Below are 26,257 nucleotides of genomic sequence, written 5' to 3' on the forward strand. Positions count from 1 at the left end.
ATGTGTGTCACTCTTTTTCTCAAAATCATTTTTCTTAGATGTTTCTCTTGATTTATTCACTTATAATCTATACCCTAAGATGTTTTCTAGATTTTTTTCTGAATTCTGAGACATCAGTTGTAATGAGATACCATTTAAAGAATGTTTTGTTCCACTTCGTACAGGGTTTGCTTATTAAATTGGGAATTAGTGATAGATCAGGAAGAAAGAAAAGGAGTGTTGTTCTCATTTGCCAAACAGAATATAGGTTAGCCCCAAGTGAATTTTCATCTTAATTTCTTTCCATCCTGCATCATTAATTCTTGTTTCCTGATCTTGGTTTAAGTAACCCTACTATCACAAAGTCATCTGCTTTTAGACTAAATAAAAGGTCCTAGACATGCTCAGTCACACAGTCCAACCAGGGGCTTCTGGTGACAGTGTCAGCTTATACTGGAAAGCTTGTGTCCATGAATCTGCTCCAGTTAGTGTCAATAGTTAAAAGAACCTATTTGAGGCCACTGCTGGGATGTTATGATCCCTTTGATGTTTCTTCCAGAGACTCCATTATTGATTTATTGATTAATAGCAAGGGTGTTTAGATAAGTGCAAAGGAAAAGAAGAAACTACCTATTGACGACAAGACTTGGTCAATGGCTTGGGTTAATTTACTATAATAATTAACAGTATCTACAATAAGAAAAATGAGACATAATGTACAAGTATTTTTAAAAGATTTAATCAACAATTGCTCTGAAAGTAGTAGCATCCTATAGACAACAACGGCCTTGACAGATCTCCAGGACTTTTTAATTTATCCCAATGTGTATTTTTTGGTAACCAATTGATACAGGTATTTTAAAACAAAAAACGTTGAATAAATCTTGCCGACAGTTATTATGCCAGTCTTCACACATTACCTTGAGTATGCTCTATCCATCCTGAAAGATTGCAATTGCTGAAACTTGTTCATTTTAATATTAATAACATGCTTTGTATATAATTGACCTAATATTAATAACATGCTTTGTATATTTTTGTATATAATTGACCTAGGGAGGTTGGTTTGCCAGCTGTTTCCATACTATGGGCTTGGCAAATGCTCTCACAAATACAGAGAATTCCAAGTATTTTCAATGACTTCCAGCACCCCTCCTTTTACAAAATGAGAAAATAAATCTTTGGTGTTGTCTAAGAAAGAAACCTCAAAGACAGTTTGGTTGTAAAAGATATCTTAACAGTTCTGTTATTCAGAATATGAGAAAAGCCAATTTAAAAAGCTGTCGGCCAGGCGCAGTGGCTCATGCCTGTAATCCCAACACTTTGGGAGGCTGAGGCGGGCAGATCATGAGGTCAGGAGTTCGAGACCAGCCTGGCCAACATGGCAAAACTCCGTCTCTACTAAAAATACAAAAATTAGCTGGGCATGGTGGCGGGCACCTGTAATCCCAGCTACTCAGGAGGCTGAAGCAGGAGACTCTCTTGAACATGGCAGGCAGAGGTGCAGTGAGCTGAAATCACGCCACTGCACTTCAGCCTGGGCAACAGGGCGAGACTCAATCTCAGGGACAAAAAAAAAAGTTGTCAAGGGAGACAAGATGGGAGTATAAATCATAAGTGCCCAAACATGGGAAATGGTTACAATCTTTGTTATGGTGAAAATACACACTAGTGCATAACAATATTAGGAATTGTAGTCTTTTCAGAAGTAGATTTTGTTTAAAAATTATTTCAGCGAATGATTTAAAAATCAGACAAAATGTTATCAGGCTCCAAATAAGTGTATTTTAGTGACACCTGGAATCTCTGCTAGTTGCACACAGAATAACTTTTTGCTGTTTCTAGTGGTATGGTTTGGCTCTATGTCTCCACCCAAATCTCATCTCAAATTGTAATCCTCATGTGTTGAGGGAGGGAGCTGCTGGGAGGTGATTGGATCACAGGGGCGGTTCCCCCATGCTGTTCTTGTGTTAGTGAGAGAGTTCTCACGAGAGCCGATAGTTTTATAAGTGTTTGGAAGTTCCCCCTTTGCAGCACTTCTCTCCCTCCTACCATGTTGTGAAGAAGGTGCCTGCTTCCCCTTCACCTTCCGCCATGATTGTGAATTTCCTGAGGCCTCTACAGCCATGTGCAACTGTTAGTCAATTAAACCTCTTTCCTTTATAAATTACCCAGTTTCAGGCATTTCCATTTCTTTTTCTTTCTTTTGTTTTTGTTTTGTTTTGTTTTGCTTTGTTTGGTTTTGCAAGACAGCTCTGTCACCCAGGCTGGAGTACAGTGGCACAATCTCGGCTCACTGCAACCTCCACCTCCCGGGTTCAAGTGATTCTCCTGCTCAGCCTCCTGAGTAGCTGGGACTTCAGACGCATGCTACCATGCCTGGCTAATTTATGTATTTTTTGTAGAGATGGGGTTTCGCCGTGTTGCCCAGGCTGGTCTTGAACTCCTGAGCTCAGGTGATCCACCTGCCTTGGCCTCCCAAAGTGCCGGGATTACCGGTGTGAGCCACCATGCCCGGCCTCATAGGCATTTCTTTATAGCAGTGTGAAAATGGACGAATAGGCTTGTTAGTATTAACAAGTTGAGATCGTATCCTCAAAGCTCAATGTTCTTCAGAAATACCTGGCTTTCTCCTCCTTATCACTTAAAGTTCCCTTTGCTCAATAAATTTAATATTCCACTATTTAGGCATACAAAATGCATTTAAACATACAAAAATAAATATATATCCTTAAATGGCAAACATGAGGCTTTAAATTTTAACTTCAAAATATATTGATCTTACCAGAATATTACAAGGTAATGTTTATCTACATTAAGTTTACCATCTTACTAAAACTATAATGCTTCTCTTGAAAAATAAATGGGGCCAGGTGCAGTGGCTCACACCGGTAATCCCAGCACTTTGGGTAGGCCAAGATAAGCGGATGGCCTGAGTCCATGAGTTCGAGACTTGCCTGGGCAACATTGGCCCCATTTCTATAAAAAAAAAAAAAAAATTAAGAAAAATCAATAGACAAAGCATATCCATTATCTTGTGTATGCATCTATATCTCTTCGCAACAACTGTATAGCCTCAACCACTATGCATACTAGTTCCAGCTTTCAACTGAAATAATCAACATCTGCTCCCTCAAAGGCCCAGAGAAAATGAAGAGGTGAACAAATAAGAACAGTCTATTGTACACAAGTACCTTAGCAGAAAAGCAAGGCTCAGTGAAGGCCTCCTGAGTCCCACAGGCTCTATCACATATACATGTTACATTTTTCAAAATGGAAAGCATGAACATGTGAACTAACATACAACTCAATTTTTTTTGTTTTCTTACAGCACATGGCCAGTCTCATTCCATCCAAAACCCCACCTACTACCAACTCATCCCCAGGTTATTTTGAAGCAAATCCCACACATTATGTCATTTCATCTGTAAATATTTCAGTATGAATCTCTAAAAGATAGAGATTCTTTTTGTGATCTTTAAACATGATCATAACAATTATCTAATGCAAAAATTAATGCCTTAACATCATAAAATATTCAACCAGAGTTCACATTACCCTAATTCTGAGAACTTTCAACTTCATTATTTAAATCAGGATCCAAATATGGTACAATACATTGCAACTAAGCAATATGTATTTTAATTCTATTTTAATTTATAGGTTTCTCTGCCGTCCCCTTTTTCCTCTTGCAACTTTTTGTTAAAGATATCAGGTCAATTGGCCTGAATTTGCTATGGTATCACTTAAAAGGTTCTTTATCCCTGTGTTTCCTGTAAATTGTTAGTTGAATCTAAAGGCTTAATCAGATTCAGGCTCAATCTTTTTTGTTTGTTTGTTTTGCAAGATGTGTAGAAAAGACTATAATCTTGTCCAAAAAGGGGTCTGGCCTTTTCCCTCTATTTGGGGGTGTAATTTCTAAACCCTTGGAGTTTCATGATAGGAGTGGTTTTGTTTGTGTGCAGGCCTTGGTTAAAATGGATAGTGTAATGATGTGATACAGAGTGGGAGGTTTGGGTCACACATACTCAGCAATCAGTTCTGGAGGGGCTGGAGATGGAGAAGTCATGTGGGCAGCCAACCAAATAAATATCTGGACAGGAAGGCTCAGGTGCTTGGCAATAATCTGTGCATATGGTCATACACTGATAATGGGAAAGTAATGGTGCATACAACTCCACAGGGAGAAGATAACTGGAACATCCATATATGGAACTTTTCTAGACTTTGTCTTACATGATTTTTTTCCTGGACTACCTTTAATCTGTATCCTTTAGTTGTGATAAACCATAACCATTAGGATAACAACTTTTAGTGATTTCAAGTCCTTCTAGCAAATTATCAAAATTGTGTGGTTTTGAGAATCCCCAAACTTGCAGCTGATGCCAGAAGTAAGAGCAGTCTTGTGAACTGCTCCCAACACCCCACAAGACCACTGCACTGTGGTGGTGTCTAGCAGGAGGTCCATGATATCCAATTGTTTCTTTTTCCGCTGTTCTTAGTCACTGATGATCATTGCTTCTTTGAAAGAGGTCATTATCTCTTTGAAGACTGCAAAATGGTGATATTCTACTTCTAGCCTTTCTTTTTTATTAACTTGAGTCTTCCCCTTCATCTGTTGTTTGGTTATCTGATATAGGCAATATAGGAAAGACAGGAAAAAATGCTTATTTTATTTACCAGTTTATAAAATTAAGAGGTAGTTCCTTGCATTCTTCAAAGTGACCAATGACTTCTTAAAAATCTTTATGTCATGAATTTAAGCATCAATCATTATAGATGTTTGTCTTTGAACACCTGTGGCCAAGGAGAGAGTATGTAAATTAACTCCTGTCCTTCTGACATGATCCTAGTAATCTTTCATAGCTTGCTTCCTTGCTTTCTGGTATCACAAGATGTTCCAAGTTTATCTGGCATATCTTCCGTTTAAAACCTGGAATCAGCCATTTCTCTAAGAAGACCTGTCTCAAGTTGGGTTCTTCCAGGAAATTGACTCTGAGTTGAATATTTACAAGCAATTAAGGGACTGCACTTAGAATTAACACCTATGGGGGAGGGGCAAAAGTAGGACTGGGCAGAGAAAGCAGTGGAACCACAGTAGAGTCACAGCCAAATCCACAGAGAACACTGGAGATGGTCTAGTCCTGTAAGATGTCCTCCCTTCAGGCAAGAGAGCCTGACCTTTATAATCCACATTAACCAGTCATTAGATATGGGCTGCCTCTGGGCAGGATGTTATAACCTTGGGTGAGGTGACTCTCTTCATGTTAGGGCAGTGGTTCTCAGTCAAGGTAATTTGTCCCCCAGAGACATTTGGCAATGCCTGGAGACATTTTTGGTTGTCACAGCCATGGGTAGGGTGCTACTGGTATCTAGCGGGTAGAAGCCAGGGATTCTACTAAACATCTTCTAACGCACAGAACAGTCCCCAACAGCAAAGAATTATCCAGTCCAAAATGTCAATAGTGCTGAGACTAAGAAACCTTGGTTTAAGACAATGCCCAGAGAGTGATTCAGGGACAACCAACGTCACCACTGTTCCAGCATCCCAGGCCTCAGTTCTGAATGGAGAATCTGGGTGGCAAACCACAGTATCCACTATATGTCTTGATTACTTTTAGAGAAAACTAGTAAATAGAGATCTCTGTCTGGGAGCTAGGAGTGCTTGTTGCCTCCAGTTTGATCTCGATTTCTAGGCCTATTCAGGGGAGAGAACTAGGAAATTATCTTTTCAATATACATCATTCATTATATCACTATTTCTAATTCAAAATCAGGACTCTGATATAATCCTATTTAGAAGGTATAATCCTTCTATTTTGAGAAGCTTGGAACTTGTTGACCCTAAGAAGTTTCCTGAGAGCCATCTCAGTAAACCATTTTTGAATGTCATTAAGTTTGCATATTAGGGGGTTACAAAAGTAAAGGAAAACTTTGCAGGAAAATGTTCAAAATAATCCAGAATATTGGATTTAGGAGGAACCTAAGAGATCATCTAAACCAAAACTCTGATTTTACAAATGAGGAAAAGGAGGCCTAGAAAAGTTCAGCAGACTTAATCTAAGGTCCATAGCTATTTAGTGCCCTAACCAGGACCAGCATCAGGACACTAACCCCTCATATTTGTTTCTTTTTTCCTGCCCCAGCACTCTGACTCTTCTCTCTAGTATTACCTCTCCCATGTTGCAGAAGAAAATAGAACAAAGAGGGACAGAAAAGGAGATGAAACTCATTCCTTTTTCACAGTATACCTTAGTGGAACTGAGAACTCAGATCTGTATGCAGAGAACTGAGCACAGATCTGTAGGAAGGAAGTGCTTCTCATCCACTGTTAGTGGAAACATCTGTTTAGTTGTTTTTCCAAAGCACTGTTAGATTGTGCCGTGCCTTCCACATTCTCTCCTGCACTCTTGCTAATGACGAAGCAGTTACACACCAGCAAGGCTGGCCGAGGTTAGGACATCTTAGCAAAGAAAAAAAGCTCAATTAACCAGTCCACGCAGGGACAGAATGATTGATTTGGTCTCATTAGTAGCATACACAAAAATAATCAATTAAGCTGGCAACATGGTGTAATGCCTTTTCAAATGAAGGTAATCCTCTTTTTTTTGAGTCAGGCTCTTGCTCTGTCACTCAGGCTGGAGTGCAGTGAGTGGTGTGATCACACCTCACGGCAGCCTCAACCTCAACCTCCTGGGTTCAAGAGATCCTCCTCTCTCAGTCTCCCAAGTAGCTAGGACTACAGGCATGCATCACCACACCCTGCTAATTTTTGTATTTTTTTTGTAGAGATGGGGTTTTGCTATGTTGCACAGGCTGGTTTCAAACTCTTGGAATCAAGCCCAACTCAACCTCCCAAAGTGCTGGTATTCAGGTGTGAGCCATTGCATCCGGCCATTAGGAACTGTCTTCTTTCAATCCTTTCCTAGGCATACTAATCTGAGCTCTTCTTGTCCTAGTAAGTTGTTTATTATTTCTTCCAGTGCTTCCTAAACTTTTCCACTGAAGTACTGACAGAGAAGAATGAAAGCTACACAACACACACACACACACACACACACACACACACACCCCGGTGTGCACTCAAAGCCCTGGGAAAGTGACCCAAAGCAAAATTATTGGGAAATGCAAAATTTTTCCAAAGTCCTGTGTTTATCTTAAATATTCGTTCAAGTCCACAACCTACTCTGTTTTTCTTAAAGAAACAGAAGTTTAAAAGGGCAATTGATATTCCAGAACATGCAGTATGCTTAACAAGGGCTTTGAGAAATCCCTTCCCCTCCCAAATCATGACATACCTCTTGTAACCCCATTTAAGAAACCCAGATTGAGAAATCATTTATATAATAGATTTCTATTGCTCTGAGGTAGAATTCATACTCTTAAAAGTGGTTTGCCTTTTAAAAAAAAAAATCTGCATTCTATCTACTTATGAAGTATCTATTTTTTGTTTGTTTGTTTTTATTTTAGCAAAATCACTAGTTGTTTGGGTTTTGTTTTGTTTTGTTTTGTTTTTTAAGAGATAGGTTCTTACTTTGTCACCCATGCTGGAGTGCAGTGGTATAATCACAGCTCACTATAGCCTTGAACTCCTGGGCTCAAGTAATCCTCTCACCTCAGCCTCCCGAGTAGCTAGGACCACAGGTTCGTGCCACCACACCCAGCTAGTTTGTAAATTTTTTTGTAGAAACAGGGTCTTGCTATGTTGCCCAGGCTGGTCTTGAACTCCTGGCCTCAAGCAATCCTCCCACCTTGGCCTCCCAAAGAGCTGGGATTACAGGTGCGAGCCACCATGCCTGGCCCAGTTAAGCTGTAATAATCAAGATTTTCAAATAATTTGTGTTTTATCAACAGTAGTTACAAAAAAAGATTAAAATTAAAATATAAGTATATTCAAGCTGTATAAAATTTTATATTTTTATCAAAAGTATAATCTAAATATAAAAATTTTAATGTGAAATTGTTTTTCATATATTGTCAAAAGTTATCTTTTCTAAAATATTCAAAAGCATCTATTAAAATTAAAAGGCAAAATATAAATTAAAATTTGTAATTTTAAAATGAGGATACCACAGACTGCAAGTCTTTATTTTTATTTATTTATTTATTTATTTTGAGACAGAATGTCGCTCTGCCATCCAGGCTGGAGTACAGTGGCACGATCTCGGCTCACTGCAGCCTCCGCCTCTTGGGTTCAAGCAATTCTCCTGCCTCAGCCTCCCGAGTAGCTAGGATTACAGGCACATGCTGCCATGCCTGGCTAATTTTTGTGGTTTTGGTAGAGATGGGGTTTCACCATGTTGGCCAGGCAGGTCTTGAACTCCTGACCTCAGGTGATCTGACTTCCTCAGCCTTCCAAAGTGCTGGGATTACAGGCATGAGCCACCACACCAGATCCAACCTGCAAGCCTTTATGGCATTCAGATGCAGCCACCTGCTGTTTTGAGGACATAAGGCAAGAGATGTGGAGAATGTTTCCTGGGGCCTAATCAATGTTAGTGGTAAGAGTAGACATTTAGGCTTATGGCCATGCTGTGTCAGTGCTGAATGCCAAACTGAGAGAGGGGTCATGTGCTCTTCAATAATGTGTATGTGGATTGGGGGCTTGTGGGTGGTTTGTGATATGCAGGGCCTTCTAGGCCCGGGCAGTTTTCACCTGTCCCAGTCTGAGGACAGTCTGGAGTCTTCAGAATATGAATGTATAATGGAAAAGGGAAAGTGGGTTGACATCCCAGCCCCACCCCTCACCGCTCCAGAGAGCATTCAGAGTTACAACACCTACCTACTTACCCAGTGAAGTTAGTATATAAAGCAGATATGATTATTACTACTTTACAAATAAGGAAACTGTATTAGTCCATTTCATACTGCTATTAAGAACTGCCCGAAACTAATTTATACCAAGCGAGGGGGGAAGAGCCCCTTATAAAACCATCAGATCTCAGTCAGGTGCAGTGGCTCATGCCTCTAATCCCCGCACTTTGGGAGGCCGAGGTGGGCGGATCATCCGAGGTCAGGAGTTCGAGACCAGCATGATCAACATAGTGAAATGCAGTCCCAGCTACTCGGGAGGCTGACACAGGAGAATCACTTTAACCTGGGAGGTGGAGGTTGCAGTGAGCCAAGATCATACCACTGCACTCCAGCCCGGGGTGACAGAGCGAGACTCCATCTCATAAAACAAAACAAAACAAAACAAACAAATAAACAAAAACCATCAGATCTCATGAGAACTCACTATCACAAGAACAGCAAGGGGGAAACTGCCCCCATCATTCAATTATCTCCACTTGTTCTCTCCCTTGACACATGGGGATGATGGAGATTATAATTCAAGATGAGTTTTGGGTGGGGACACAAAGCCTGACCATATCAGAAACTGAGACACAAACTAAAATGAAGTGACTCTCCCCTGGTTAGCTAGCTACAACATGGTGAATCCAAGAGCAGAACTCAAGGCTCCTGGCTCCTTGCCCATATAAGCTGACTGCCTCGTGTCTCACTTCCTGATGCTCAAAGTTGCTTCTATATTACTGTCAGGGTTTTGTGGTCAAGTATTATGTGAGTTAAAAAGAATAAAAGAACCATACTGTTTAGCCCTCTTCAGTGTTTAGGGATTTGGAGGTTCAGAGGTGGAGGAAAAGGGAAGTCATTTTAATAGATGTTTTCTGAACCTGATCATTGAACTCCAACATTTTAGAATCAACATATCCTGAAATGTTTCTGGTCAAATAGTGATTATGGGCACAACAATAAAATTACTGTATTTAGTCTTCTGGTGCGTGGTCAGCATCTTCTTTTATCCTTTTGATTTGGATTTCCTTGGGCTACTGAATGGGGATGTTTTCTGTTCTTACGTGGCAATTTGAGAGGGGTAGCTAAGTAGCATAATTGTTATTTACCATGTGGTATGCACTATTTGGGAGTTGGGGGCTGAACCTGACAGAAAATTAAATGTGATTTCTGCCCTCAAAAGTCCTCATTTTACTCTGATGAATAGATCTGACATGTAAACACAGGAAGGAGAGGAGAGCACCACTTTTAGGGGAAGTGGATAGAGATATACACAATAAGACAGACCTCTGTGAGAGTACCTAATAAATTTAATTGGATGATGAATTGAAGAAAATTAACAGATTATTTTTAATTTTTACTTTTGGGTATAAAGCAAAGGCTACAGATGCTGCCTCTAAAACTGATCTCCACACCTCCAATCTTATTCCTCCAAAGTTATGGTATAAGTTCGGTTATATGGCATCTGCCCACAAGCCAGATTCCTGGTGACATTTTATCTTCTTCACACACACAAAAATATATATACTCTTCTCTCTTTCCCACTGCCAACTCTCCTCTCCAGAAAGACTCAGGGCACTAGAAATAAGCATCTTTGTTCACAGGGATGGATGGATGGATGGATGGATGCTTATTTAGAAAAACATTTATGACAAAATGAGGCTGACCAGTAGAGGGGGCATGGGACTTACATTTGATGTTCTTTAAAGAACTAAGAAACAAAGGTGCTTTAGTGAGGTCACAAAGCAGAATTCATTAGGTGTGTAGCAAATTCACAACCGCTAGAAAAGTTTGTGAACGTTCTCTTTATATCTTTACATTCCTGCGTGGGCATATGGAAGAGGAACATTGTGCAGACTCCAGGAGTGAATCACTCTTGATCCAACAGTGCATGACATTTCTTACTTGAGCTCTCTTGCATTCAGATTCTTATTACTCAATGGTATATGTGTGACTTCATTTTAACACAGCTTTTCCATTATGACACACATGTAAATTCCTCAAGTTGCTAAGGCACACTTTGTGTGGCAAAACATTCAAATGTTAGGTCAACTTTTACCTCACATATTTAGAGATTGTTATCCTCAGCAACAATTGCTCTTAGTGGGTACCTTCATGAACAAAATGGTCTTAAGTGACTAGGGGTCTACACCTAATTGTTGAGACCTAGGCCCTAGAGTCAAACAGATGTGACTTCAAATTCTTGATTCTGTCATATGCTAGCTTCATGGACTTGAGCAAGTTACATTAACTCACTAAGCTTTGATTCATCTGTAAAAAGGGGATTATAGTAGTAATCAAAAATAGGATTATTGTATAGATTAATGATAACTAATAGTAAAAACAAAATACGGTTGGGATAGTTGATGTTTTTCTTCTCAAGTGCACAGATTATCTTTGATTCGTGACACACTGTTTTTCACTGGTACAAGCTTAGCACCCTTTTGTTTTTATTTATATATACTTTTGTACTTATTTATATATTTGCTTATTATGAATAAAAATATGAATACTTGTAAGCCAACCACCCAATACAAGAATTAGAATATTAACAATCATACAACCACCTGTGAGCTTCTCCTCAGTTCATTTATCTACCTTCCCTTCCTTGAGTCTCACATTTATGGATCTCATATTTGATTTTCAGAAGTTATTAATTTTAATATAATCAGATTCATTAATATTCTCTCTTATGGTTGGAGGGTTTTTTGTGTCCTTAATATATTCTTCCCTAGCCCAAAGTCAGAAAGACATATATTTTCTAATAAAATTTATAAAATTTTACTTTTAACATTTAAGTACTTAATTTATGTGTTTATTTTTATATATGGTATGAGGTAGGGATCAATGTCATTTTTTCCATACAGATTTTTTTTTTTTTTGAGACTGGATCTTGCTTTGTTGCTCAGGCTGGAGAGCAGTGGTGCAATCGCAGCTCACTGCAGCCTTGACTTCTCAAGCTCAAGCAATCCTCCCACCTCAGCCTTCCGAGTAGCTGGGACCACAGGCCATATGCCACCATGTCCAGCTAATTTTTTTGTAGAGGTGGGGTTTCACTATGTTGCCCAGGCTGGTCTGGAACTCCTAGGCTCAAGTGATCCACCCATCTTAGCCTCCCAAACCGCTGGGGTTCCAGGTGTGAGCCACTGCACCTGGCCTAGATAACTATTTTTTACAAGTCCATTTATTGAATAGTCCCTCCTTTCCCCATTGATCTGCCATACCGCTTCTAGGTGGCTCATGTCTGTAATCCCAGCACTTTGGGAAGCCAAGGCTGGTATATCACCTGAGGTCAGGAGTTTGAGACCAGCCTGGCCAACATGGTGAAACCCCATCTCTACTAAAAATACAAAAATTAGCTGGGCATGGTGGCACACACCTGTAATCCTAGCTACTTGGGAAGCTGAGGCAGGAGGATCACTTGAACCTGGGAGGAGGAGGTTGCAGTAAGCCAAGATCATGCTTCTGCACTCCAGCCTGGATAACAGAGTGAGACTCTATCTCAAAAAAGAAAAAAGAAAAGAAAAGAAAAGAAGAAAGGAAAGAAACGGAAAGAAAGAACAAACATATATACATGGGTCTGGTTTCTGAATGTTCTACTTATCCAAAGTTTTGTATATTTATTTTAGAACAAATCCCACACTATTTTTATACACTATAGCACTATTTTCATATACGATTTTCAAAGTAAATCCTGTTATTAGTAAAACAAAATTAGATTAATAAACATTGTTTATTATGCTCGTTTTATATTTGTTAATTTTGTTAACCATGTGATCTAAAATATTTGCTTCTGGTGGCATCTATAATCCAAGTTGTTGCTTTATTTTGAAGTAACTGTACTCCTGAGATGTCTCATTACTTTGGCTTGTGAGTATATATTTCTCTGATGGTATCAGCTATTCTGTCTGAGCATTCGTAATGGAAAAAAACAGTCTGTGTCAACATCCAGTGAGCTCAAGGAGAGGGGAAGGGACAAGCACTAGGGTGGAGAGATCCAAGCACCAAGCACCAGACTATTATAATAAATTGCTTAGGCTGGATATCATGCCACCAAGTAACTCTTCAGGTCAGGACCCTACCTTTAGACTCACACTATCCTCCATCCCTCAAGGAGAAGCAGTCAGAAGAGATGGCATTTCTGGATTGTAATTCACCAGCCCTAGGGGATGGAGGGTGTGGTGTAGTGGGAGGATAAATGCTCAAGGTCATCAATCCCCACCAGTTTTCTATTTCTAAACTCTGGCTTCTGTTCTGTCCTGATCGTTATCCTTGTGGACACTTATATCAGCAGTCTGAGCCTCTGCTTTTAATTTCCACAGAAGTCTCCTGCCCCAGGCAACAGATATACATCCAGATATACATACACATCCACACGTATACACAGTACACACATGGAAATCCACATACCAATTCAAAACAGGTCCTCCAAGATTGATCTTGAGGCATGTAGCTAATTCTTTATCTTGGCAAAAATAATTGGGGGTTTAGAGTTTACATACAGGACAAAATTGTGAAACAAGTATCCCCTGGGACCTGAGCTTTACTAAGACAACCCAATATTTAAAATCTCCTTCACAATACTTACCTATCTGAGCCTCCCATCCCTATCATCCCCCAAAAGTTACTGCTCTGTTCTTTGCTTTCTTCGTATTCCATTCATTGAAGCTTATCTATCCCCTATGCAAATACCTAATTAACCCAATTGCTATGGTCTGAATGTATGTGTCCTCTCAAAATTCATGTGTTGAAACCTAACTCCCAAGGTGATGATATTAAGAGATGGGACCTTTGGGAGGTGATGAGGTGGTGAGGGTGGAGCTCTCATGAATGAGATTAGTGCCCTTATTAAAGAAGCTGTAGAGAGACCCCTCCCCGTCTTCCATCCCATGAGGATGCAGCAAGAGGCATATCTATGAGGCAAACAGCGAGCCCTCACCAGACACTGAATCTGCTAACTCCTGGACCTTGAACCTAGCCTCCACAGCTGTGAGAAATAAATTTCTATTACTTATAAATTACTCAGTCTAAGGTATTGTGTTATAGCAGCCAGAACAAAGTAAGACACCAATCATGAAGCTAATGGAAAAAAATCAGAATAGCAGAGAGGAAGGAGAGGCTTTTTCTCCAGGTGAACTAAGTACATTTTAGTAGTGGCTTCTGGAAGACTGCCACACTTGCTTTGTTTAATCCAAACGAATAAGGCTATGTAGAAGGGAAGTAGCAGTGTACTGGAGGAGATATTTTACATAAATATAATCTTTCAGCTTTCCAATCTCACTGTGTATAATTACATCTCCATAATATTAATTCCTAGTAATGCTTATAAGCTAACAACAATTATAAGTCAATTTTTCCCATTGCAAGTCTCATGGGTCACAACATGCATCATGAATGAGCCCATACTGGACCTCACATAATATGGTCCCCCTCCCCTTCAGCCCCATCTCTCTCCTCCCCCATCACTACCCAGCTGGAACACTTGCAGCTTTTTCTCATCTCAAGATACTCAGACATTTTGTCCCTGGTAAGGCTCCCTCCACGTCTCATCTCCTCACTCTCTCCTGCTGATTCTTCTCATGTTCCCTTAAATTTTGTTTCCTGAGGAAAACTTATTGACCCCCAACCCCAGACCAGATCAGGACTCCTAGGAAGTTATTTTCTTTTAGAGCATTTACTACAGTTATGAATATGTAAAAGAGTGAAATTGGAGTAATACACTGGAAAGCAGAAAATAATGAATTTTTATTCAGTCTTTGAACAAATACATATTGAGGACTTACTATGTACCAGGTATTGTATTAGATACTAGGAATATTGTGGAGAAAGAGGCAGACCGCTTTATCTCACTTTAATCACCCTTTCTTGAGGATATTTCTTGGGTCTTATTACTATCTAGAACAATATCTAATTCAAATATGCCAGCATAGTAGATCCCTTCTCAAGATCTTTCATGTCCCCTCACTCTCATCTAATTTAAGCTCCAGACTCTTTTTTTTTCGTTTAGAGACAGGGTCTCACTCTATTATCTAGGCTGTAGTACAGTGGCATAATCCTAGCTTACTATAGCCTCGAACTCCTGGACTCAAGTGATCCTCCTGCCTCAGCTTCTTGAGCAGCTAGGACTACAGGCACGAACCACCATGCTTAGGTCGCTCCAGACCCACCTTCCCTCTACCCTCATCTAAAGCCTCCTATTCCTTCATCCTCACACTGCCTGCAGATATCTGCTTCCTACCTCACAGAGGAAATAGATGCCAAGGTTAAACTTCCGGCACTGTGCACTACCCACTTACCAGCAGGCAAAGCTACCCTTGCTTCCTTCTCCCATCCATATCAGAGTAAAAGAGGGGTCTCCCTCCTGACTAAAAAGTCTCTTCTGTTGTATTCTCTTGCCTTCTATAGGTTATCTCTAATCACCTTTATTTCAACCTTTCTCTTTTCTGGCTCTTTCCAGAAATGCTTAACTCTACCAGTTAAAACACACACACACACACATTTTCATACACTCACACACACACACACATACACACTCACCACCAAACTTCTGACTCTACATCCTCTTCTATCTTCATTCCTTCACAGACAAATTTTTTGAAAGAACGATCTACACTCATTTTTCTTCATCACTTCCCACTCTAGCTTGGCTTCCGCCCCCAGGACTCTGAAACCCTCTGCAAAGATCATCAATTATCTCTTTGTCACTAAATCCAGTGAATTCCTTTCAATCTTCATCTTGCTTGACATCTTTTCAGAGACTGAAAGTACTCCTTCCACTTTGAAATTCTCATTTAAGGTCTCTTTTCCCTAGATTTTAAGGTATTTTTCCCTATTTATCCATTCTCCTTGTTTCTCTGGTCTCTACACTTCGGTGGGGAGGGGATGCTTCTCTTTATTTGCCCATTCTTGTGGTGCTGAATAAATACTGTAGGATTTTGCCGTCTCTTTCTTTTTAAATTTTCTTTAAGAGGTGAGGTCTCGCTACGTCACCCAGGCTGGAGTGCAGTAGCATGATTATAGAGCATTGCTGTCTTGAACTCCTCATCTCAAGTGATCCTCCCACCTCAGCCTCCCGAGTAGCTGGAACTACAGGTGTGTGCCACCGAGCCCAGACTCCTTCACTCTTGATACTCCCATTGAATGATACCACTCACATCCTTGACTTCAACTATCAGTACTACCAATCTCTATATTTTCACCCTAGATTTCTCCTCTGAGCCCCAGAATTATGTATCCAGAGCCCATAAATGGCAATGCAAAACATTTGACTCCTACCACAACTCATTTGGCTCCAGCATACAGACATAATATGTATTGATCTCTGCAAGTTATTTAACAGTCTTTTATTACATCCTTATATATATTAGGCTCTAATAATCAGAGGAATAAGGGCTAAATGTCTAAATGAAATAGATTATATGCTCCCTGAGGGCTGGGACCATATTTCATCTACCTTTGTATGGTCAGTGCCCAGCAGAGTGAATGGCATGTGGTAAACTCTCAGTAACTGATTGCATCTGTTCACTCCAATCTTCAACATCTCTCTCCCTTCCATTCCTCACATCTTATCATGGGCACAATTGGAATTTATCACTTCAGCAGTTTCCTACCCAGTTGCAACTTCAGAATTTCTCTATAGAGGGGTTTAGGAGCAGCCATCTGGCTGAAGGGACAGAGAAGGCCTCACACGACCTGGTCCTAGCTGTCTTCCAGTTTTATCTATGGACACTGTCATCACTGACTCTAGATGTTCACAACTGATGACAGTTACCTGAGCATATCATGTCACTTCCTACCTTTGGGACCATTGCTCATTCTGTTTCTTCCTCTTCAAATGCTCATCCAATCTTTTTTCATCTGGTTCTTACTAGGCCTTTATAATTCTTTTTAGCTTTCATCTTTTGGAAGCCTCCCCTGAAGACCCTTAAATTGAGCTGAGTGCCTCTCCTTTGAGCTCCCCGTCCAAATCTCTCATCTTAGCTCTCACCACATTACATTAAAATTGTTTGTGTGTCTACCCTCTTCACAACAATCTTCTGAGGTAGGCACTATTATTTAGCACTATTTAACAGCAATTCAAGCAGAGAGAGGTTAAGTAATTTCCCCAAGGTCACCAGCTAGTAAGTAGTAGAGCCAAAGTTCACACTTAAGCAGTTGGATTTTACAACTCCCTCTCTAAACCATAAAATTCTCAAGGGCAAGGACTGTGTCTGACTTATGTTTGTATGTATCTACCACGGTGGCTAGCACATGAATGCAATAAATGTCAAAATAAACAGTACTTGCTGAATTCTGCTAAAAAGTTTTGGAATTTCAAAAATTACTAAGATATGATCCTTACCTTAAAAGAAGTTCATGACCTAGTAGAGGTGGGAAGATTAGTAAAATACTCCAATAATAGACAGGAATGAACTAAAAGGAAAGTAGCTGAGAGTTAAGTAGCTTACACATTGAAATATTGGTATTAGAATGTCAAGGTGCCTCTTTAAAATCTTTTTTTTTTTTTTTAGACAGGGTCTTGCTCGGTCGCCCAGACTGGATTGCAGTGGTGCGATCTCAGCTCACCCCAACTTCTGCCTCCCAGGCTCAGGTGATCCTCCTGCCTCAGCCTCCAAAGTAGCTGGGGCAACAGGTGCGCACAACGACACCCAGCTAATTTTTGTATTTTTAGTAGAGACAGGGTTTCACCATGTTAGTCAGGCTGGTCTCGAACTCCTGACCTCAAGTGAACTACCTGCCTCAGCCTCCCAAGGTCCTGGGATTACAGGCATGAGCCACCACACCTGACCCCTGTTTAAAATCTTTTCCCAGAAGCATGAATATAGAATCTTCCTATAACTCAGTTATATGAAAAACCTCATCAGGCACACTGGCTCATGCCTGTAGTCCCAACTAGTCAGGAGGCTAAGACAGGTGAACTACTCGAGCCCAAGAGTTTGAGACCAGCCTGGACAACACAGCAAGACCTTGTCTCAAAAAAAATAAAGGTAAAAACAACAACAACAAAAAGGAAAAAAAAATCAAATGAAGGTGGACCAATAAATTATGGAAGTTAAACTGGAAGATGTTTAGTGACCACGTCTAGGACTGTGGCCCAGGTTTTGCCCTATTTACCAGTTTACCAGTCCACAGTCTTGAACCTACTATGAGCAATACACTCGTACTAGGAGTGATAATACAAAGAAGACTCCAATAAAGATATAGAAAACATGTTGGTGGAATCTGTGGATAGCTTACAAAACTAACAATTAGCTAATATGATAGGTGGCAAGCAAAGAATCAAAATGATTATTTTATCTGGAACAAGGAGCAAAATCAACAAGATGACATTTTAACTACCAGAATTTCCATTTATACATTTAAAAAATCGATTGCCTAAGAAAATTATAAGAGTGATGTAATACAATAATAATTGTTATTTTTAAAGACCCAAAGGTTTTAGTTAGCTTTGGTCTTAACTGTGGGATGTGACTGCTAAAACGACAGCTAGCCCAATTTTTGGCTGAATTAATATGAACATGGAGTCCAGATCAAAGGAGTGACTGGTCAATGGCCAGTATTCTGTACTGCTTAGACTACACCTGGGCTACTATGTTCTGTTTTTTGAACAGTATTTTAAGAGAGACATTGACAAACTATTATCTGGAGAAGCACAAAGATAAGGGTAAAAATAGTCAGCTAGACAGCGAAGTTGGGAATGTTTTGCCTGGAAAACTAAAGAAAGAATATGAGAATATGTGTGTGTGTGTGTGTGTATGTAATGTCTTGCTCTAGAGAAAAGAACTAAAATCTATAGGCAGAAGTTAGAAGCAAATATGAAACCAATAATAAGGAGTGCTTTCCATTGACGCCAACTGTCTGACAATAGATTGGGTTCCTGCATGAAGCAGTAAACCAAGGCTTAATGTCACCCATCAAATATTTAGAAATTTATGTTTCAGATAGGAAGATGGACTCATATGATACTCTTTAAGATCCCTTTCAAACTTACGGTCCTAAGAAAAGCTGTCATCTGGGAGAAGATACATACATTTGAAATTATTTTAAAAAATTAGAGAGTCATACATTCTTCATTGAGAGAAGATCCATCACAGCTAAAGCCAAACTAGGGCATGATTAGCTAAAGACCTCCCTCTTAGTCCTGCTTTTGCTGCATTCCATAAGTTTTGGCATGTTGTATTTTCATTTTCATTTGTCTCAGGATATTTTTTACTCCCCTTCTCACCTGCCTTTTTTGAGATGAGGTCTCACTATGTTGCCCAGACTGAACTTGAATTCCTAAGCTCAAGCAATCTTTCCTCCTTGGCCTCCCAAGTAGCCGGGATTACAGGCATGTACCACACCTGCCTCTGGTTTCCCTTTTGATTTCTTCTTTGACCCATTGGTTGTTCAGAAGTGTGTTATTTAATTTCCACGTATTTGTGAATTTTAAAATTTTTCTTCTGCTGATTTCTAGTTGCATTCCTTTGTGGTCAGAAAAGATACTTGGTATGATTTCAGTCATCCTAAAATTTTTAAGACTCATTTTGTTACCTAACACATGATCTATCCTAGAGAATCCTCCATGTGTGGTTGGAAAAAATGCGTATTTATATGTAACCATAAAAGACTCTGAATAGCCAAACCAATCTTGAGCAAGAAGAAAAAAGCTGGGGGCCTCACACTTCCTAATTTCAAAATATATTACAAAGCTACAGTAATTAAAACAGTATAGTACTGGCATAAAGACAGAAATACAGACCAATGAAACGAAATAGAAAGACCAGAAATAAACCTCCACATATATAGTCAACTGATCTTCAATAAGAGTGCCAACCATACAAAATGAGGAAAGGATAGTCTCTTCAATGAATAGTGCTGTGAAAACTGGATATTCACATGCAAAAGAATGAAACTAGACCCTTATACTATATAGAAAATCAACTCAAAATGGATTAAAGACTTAAATGAATATAAGACTTTAAATTATAAAACTCCTAGGAAAAAATGTAGGGGAAAATCTTGATATTGGTCTTGGCAATGATTTCTTGAATATGGCATCAAAAGTACAGGCAACAAAAGCAAAAATAGACAAGTGGGACTGCATTAAACTAAAAAGCTTCTGCACAGCAAAGGAAACAATCAACAGAGTGAAAAAGCAACTATGGAATTAGAGAAAAAGAATTGCAAGCCATATATGTGATAAGAGCTTAATATCCAAAATATATAAGGAACTCCTACAACTCAGTTGAAAAAAAAAAAACAACAAATAACCTGATTTTAAAATGAGCAAAGGACTTGAATAGATATTTCTTCAAAAAAAGATACACAATTGGCCACTAGGTATATGAAAAAGTGCTCAACATCACTAATCACCAGGGAAATGCAAATCAAAACCAAAATGAGATAGCATCTCACACCTGTTAGTGTGGCTATTATACAAAAAAAAAAAGATAATGAGTGTTGGCAAGGATATAGAGAAATCAGAACTCTTGTATACTGTTAGTAGGAATGTAAATCAGTACAGCATTATGGAAATCAGTATGGAGGTTCCTCAAAAAATTATAAATAGAACTACCATATGATCCATCAATCCCACTTCTGGGTATTTATCCAAAGGAGTTGAAATCAGGATCTTGAAGAGATATCTGCACTCCCATGTTCATTACAGCATTTTTCACAATAACCAAGATAAAGAAACAACCTAAATGTCTATCAATAGAGGAATGGAAAGAAATACACACACACACACACACACACACGCACACAACAGAATATTATTCAGCCTTAAAAAAGAAGGGAATCCTGCCATATGCAACAACATGGATGGACCTGAAAGACATTATGCTAAGTAAAATAAGCCAGTCACGGAAGGATAAATACTGCATGATCCCACTCATATGAGCTATCTAAAATAGTCAAACTAATAGAAACAGAATAGAATGGTGTTGCCTGGGGCTGGGGAGTAGGGAGAAATAGCAAGTTGTTCAATGGGTGTAAAGCTTCAGTAATTCAAGATGAACAAGTTCTAGAGATCTGAACAACATAGTGCCTATAGTTAATAATATTGTATTGTACACTAAAAAATTTAAGAGAGTAGATCTCAAGTGTTCTTACCAACCCCCGCCCAGTCCCCCACCCCTGGCACACACACGGGAGCAGGGGAGAGCTTTTGGAGGTGACGGATATATTTATTACTTTGATACGGGTGTATGCATATGTCCAAACTCATCAAATTGTATACATTAAATATGTGCATCTCATTATATATTAAGTATACCTCAATAAAGCTATTTTAAAAATAAAAGTACTAAAGAAAGTTTTCTAAACTTCAGTCCTCTAGTTTATTTCCATAATAGTACCTTACATGTAGTGGCATCCACATGTTCATTAATGTGGCTGATTGATATTTGTTTCATGAATAGCTGTACTTTATACTAATAAGAAGCCCTTGGAATGAGCACAGGTCAGTGATTTGGATTTTCTTGTGTACTTTCTGTATTTGTTAATATAAGAGGCAAAGTATTCATTCTAGCTTTGTAATCTATTTTTTCTAAGCAAAGTTGTCTAATAAAGATTTCATTAGTTTTTTATTTGAACTAAATCAAAATCCAGGCCTAAGCCAATTTTTTTTTTGTTTTTTTTTTTGTTTTTGTTTTTAGATGGAGTCTCACTCTGTTGCCCAGGCTGGAGTGAAGTGGTGCAATCTCAGCTCACTGCAAGCTCCACCTCGTGGGTTCACGCCATTCTCCCACCTCAGCCTCCCCAGCAGCTGGGATTACAGGCGCCTGCCACCACACCCGGCTAATTTCGTTTTTGTATTTTTAGTAGAGACGGGGTTTCACCATGTTAGCCAGGATGGTCTCGATCTCCTGACCTTGTGATCCGCCCGCCTGGGCCTCCCAAAGTGCTAGGATTACAGGCATGAGCCACCATACCCAGCTAAGCCTATTATTATATTGACTTTCCTTCAGTCCTGAAATGATAAAACAGTAAAAATGCAGATATTGTTCACGATCAAGGAGACAAATGGTACATATCTTTTTTCAAGTTCACAGGCTGTCTGCTTCAGCAAAATAATACACAGCATTGTGAGCCATGAAGTCTTCTTTCCTCACATTTCAGATCACTTTTTCATTACCTCTTTGCTAACTCCTCTCCTCATTTCACATTTTTATTTATAATCCACTTTATTCTAAGTATGTTATATAATTAATTCTTAGTCTCTCACTGTCTTCTTTCTCGGTGTACACCTTTTTTACCTTTTGAAGTGTTATGTTAACATTTTTTAACCAACTCAATGCTAAATATCATAGACTCACAGCATCAGCCGGGAATGCTGCATCTGAAAGCTCAATCAAAAAGGAATTTGGTGACTAGAATGCTTTACCTCACTGATACTAAAACCAGAGATGGAAAAGAAAGATGGGGATTGTATGAAGCTCTCTTTCTTCTCCTTCTCCCTCTTATCTTTTATTCTTATTTCCTGCGGATGGTATGTGTGTGTGTGTCTCTCTGTGTGTGTGTGTGTATGTGTAGGGAAAGAGAAAGAGGAGGAGAAAGAGGGAGAGAGGAAAAGGAAAGCAGGAGTTGAATAATATTAATAATTGCTAAAATGTATACAGCTATCATTTAATCGGAAACAAAAGTACATAAGAGACATACAGGGTTGAAATAGGACAGGGATGAGTAGGTCTTTTGGATTAAGGAAACAGAGTTGAATCACAGAATCCAAGATTGCAGTATTCTAAATTAGTCCACATATATGTGTTTCTTCAGGGTTTCATTTACAGCCTACCAGTAACGCTGAGTAGCACACCCACTACATTTCCACATGAGTAAGGCTGATTTTTGGCACAGCCCCTTCTGTCTCTTCCCTCTTTCTGGTCTCCTGTTCTCTAACTTGTAGACACCCAGTATGCTCACACTGAACTCTGGCTTTCCAAAACCTTTTGGTACTCTCTGTCTTTCCTTTTTCTTCTTTCCAGCCCCAAATCAATTCTTATTCCAACTGTGCAAGGAGGTGTTTGGCCTGGTTATCTAATTTAAATACTCAAATGATCCATTTCCGTTCAACAGGTATACTTTAAAGGATGAGGTTGTTCACTGAGCAGGCCTCCATGAGTATTTTCTGGTTCTTGGGTAAGTGACTTTTCATCAGATTCCCAAAGGAACCCACCCCCAGAACAATTAAAATACAATCATCTGACTGGGCGCAGTGGCTCACGCCTGTAATCCCACCACTTTGGGAGGCCAAGACGGGCAGATCACAAGGTCAGGAGATCGAGACCATCTTGGCCAAGATGATGTAACCCCGTCTCTAGTAAAATACAAAAAATTAGCTGGGCGTGGTGATGCGTGCCTGTAATCCCAGCTACTTGGGAGGCTGAGGCAGGGGAATTGCTTGAACCTGGGAGGCAGAGCTTGCAGTGAGCTGAGATCATGCCACTGCACTCCAGCCTGCTGACAGAGCAAGACTCCACCTCAAAAAAAAGAAATCATCTAAGTGGCAAAATGCACATGGTTACTATTTTTGAACTGGTATACATATGTAGGTTCCTAGCCTAATTAGAATACCTCTCACCTAGTTAGAGGACCACTCATATCCCACACCTATCAATCCAGAAATCTGATCAGTCTTACAGCTTTCTCCCATTTCTCCCCTCACATTTGCAAACAACATACCTCATGGTAGAATAAGGTATTGCTTGGGGAGAGTGAAAAGCAGAAGCACAGTGAGCAGTGGAGGGCCCAAAAGCCATCTTGCACTAAAAAAAAAATAAATAAATAAATAAAATATATATATAAATTTTAAAATAAAATACACAATATATTAATTTTCATTAAAAAATTAAAACTACAGAAAAGTTGCAAGAATGGTACAACAATCTACCATATACTCTTTTACCTATTTTATCAATTTAACATTTTGCCACATTTGCCTTATCTATCTGTGCTAAACTACTTGAGAGTAAGTTGCATATATCAGAAGTTTTTTGCTTTTTTTTTTGTTACAGTCTCACTCTGTCATCCAGACTGGAGCGCAGTGGTATGATCTCAGCTCACTGCAACCTCCGCCTCCCGGGTTCAAGCGATTCTCCCACCTCAGCCTCCAGAATAGCTAGGATTACAAGCGAGTGCCACCACACTCGGGTAATTTTTGTATTTTTAGTAGAGACAGGGTTTTGCCATGTTGGCCAGGCTGATCTTGAACTCCTGACCTCAAGTGATAGGCCCACCTCGGCCTGCCAAAGTGTTGGGATTACAGGTGTGAGCCACTACGCCTGGCCAAAAATTTCATACCTAACTAGTTTAGTGTGTATCTCTTAACAAGGAATACTCTCTCTTATAATCACAGTACAATTATAAAATTCAAGAAGTTTAACACTGAAAGAGTATCTTATCTAATATGTAATCCATATTCAAATTTCAGTAGTTGTTTTGATATATTCCTTTATAGCATGGTTTTCCAAGATCACATGTTGCCTTTAGTGCCATGCCTTTCTAAATCCCTTAAATCTAGAATGGTTCCTCAGTCTTTCTTTGACTGTCATGACACTGATGTTTTTTAAGGATACAGGTCAGTTGTTGGGTAGAATGTTTCTTAGTTTGCATCTTTCTGATTGTTTCTAGATCATAATATGCATTTTTGACAGGAATACTGTATAAGAGATACTGTAACCTCAGTGGCTCACATCAGGAGGCTCATCATGTCATTTTATCACATAATTGGTGACATTAACTTTGATCATTTGGTTAGGGTAATGTCTGTCAGATTTCTCCATTGTAGAGGTACCTCTGTTAACCCTTTATCATGAATAAGAAATCCAAAGACTGTGCAAATATCTTGTTCCCCAGCCAAATTTTACTCAGTGATTCAAACATCTATTCATAATTCTTGTCTGAATCCATTATTACTGTAACGGCTGCCAAATGATTTGCTAATTGTCATTTCTTCTAACATATATTAGTTGGCATTCCACTGTCATTTCACTTCTCCCCCCTTTATTTTTCTATTTAAAAGTTTAAAAGTAAGCATGCTCTACGATTCTTTTACAAAATTCAGTGTGTTAGAATCAATTTCTGTCATTATTTATTTATTCATTTATTGAGACAGAGTCTCGCTCTGTCACCCAGGCTGGAGGGCAGTGGCACGATCTTGGCTTACCGCAACTCTACTTCCCGGGTTCAAACAATTCTCCCTGCCTCAGCCTCCCGAGTAGCTGGGATTATAGGCGCCCACTACCACGCCCGGCTATTTTTGCATTTTTAGTAGAGATGGGGTTTCACCGTGTTGGCCAGGCTAGTCTTAAACTCCTGACCTCAGGTGATCCGCCCACCTCGGCCTCCCAAAGTGCTGGGATTACAGGCGTGAGCCACTAAGCCCGGCCCATTATTTATTCTTGATACCCAAATTGTCTCAGATTTGGTAAGGCGGGAGCACCTTGGAGCGATCTTTCGTTTGACATATCTTCCTTGACCTAGCCAAGAAATCTCCTTGCTTTAAGGCACGGGATCTTTCAAGGGCATTTTATACTTTCCCTGTCTCTGCCCTCGAATGAGCCATCTCGCCACGGAGTCTGGCTCCTTTAGGTGGAGAATGGTATTTAGAAACCAAGATATGAAGGCACATGATACATTTCAGAATATTTAAGTGTCACTGTCCCTATTTCCTTGAGTCACATTTGGAAGCGTGGTGTGATTTATAATCCTACCTCTACCATTGCCTGTGTGACCTTGGCAATTCCCTTTATTCCTTGCGGTCTGCTTCGTCCTTTGGGGGAAAAAATTGGATTAGAGAAATATTTTTAACCGTTTTCAGGGTCACCAACACGTTTGGGAATCTGACAGAAGCTACGGGTCCATCTCTCCAGAGACATGCTCACATAAGCAAAAACTGGCCTGTGTTTTAGGGGGTTCCGGACTCCGAAGTTCACATGAGGCTCCAAATCTCTGGATTAAATGATCTCCAAGATCTCTTCAGCGCTGACATTGACATTCTGTGAGTCTATCAGCGACCGCACTGCTGTCAGAATGACTCCTCGGAGACTTCAAAACGTGGAGGGTTTTGTTATATATAGCAACGAGAAGAGAAAAAAACACAAAGAAAGGAGCCTGTGAGCAACGCATTGCTCAGCCACAGTTCTTTGCCGGTGCCAAATTTAGGGCGCGCTGTACTTGTAGGTGAGAGGTTTTGGCGGGAAGGACCCCGGGTGGGCGGAGAACGCCGGGGCGGGGAAGGAGATCGCAGGCCGCGTCCAGGTCTCTGCACCCCTACGCACGGTCCGCCAGGGCTCGCTCTTGCCCTTCGCCTGGAAGGCCGAGGACTATAGCGGGCCGAGCGGCGACCCCGCCCCTGGCAGCGGCGAGGCGGAGGGGCGAGGGGAGGGCGTCTGAGCCCGGAAGGAGCGCGCCGTCCCCCACTCTCCAGCAGCCGACGTCGGCGGTGCTTCGGTCGCCATGGTGACCAATCCAGGCCCGGGCCCGCCCCCGCCCCCCTGCCCCG

General features: G+C 40.1%; 1 long non-coding RNA gene across 2 annotated transcripts; it reads right to left on the reverse strand.

Moving 5' to 3' along the window:
* Nucleotides 1-608: 608 nt before the first annotated feature.
* Nucleotides 609-26,136, reverse strand: LOC119626580 (uncharacterized). Of its 2 annotated transcripts, none has more exons than XR_005242734.2 (3): nt 25,467-26,136; nt 23,437-23,519; nt 609-4,609 (listed from the first exon to the last, which is right to left on the reverse strand). It is a non-coding gene; the product is annotated as an uncharacterized lncRNA (long non-coding RNA). The 2 variants fall into 2 exon arrangements; XR_012094539.1 differs by having other exon boundaries at nt 609-4,776.
* Nucleotides 26,137-26,257: the final 121 nt, after the last annotated feature.

This window comes from Chlorocebus sabaeus, chromosome 1, assembly GCF_047675955.1.
Source record: "Chlorocebus sabaeus isolate Y175 chromosome 1, mChlSab1.0.hap1, whole genome shotgun sequence".
NCBI lineage: Eukaryota > Metazoa > Chordata > Mammalia > Primates > Cercopithecidae > Chlorocebus > Chlorocebus sabaeus.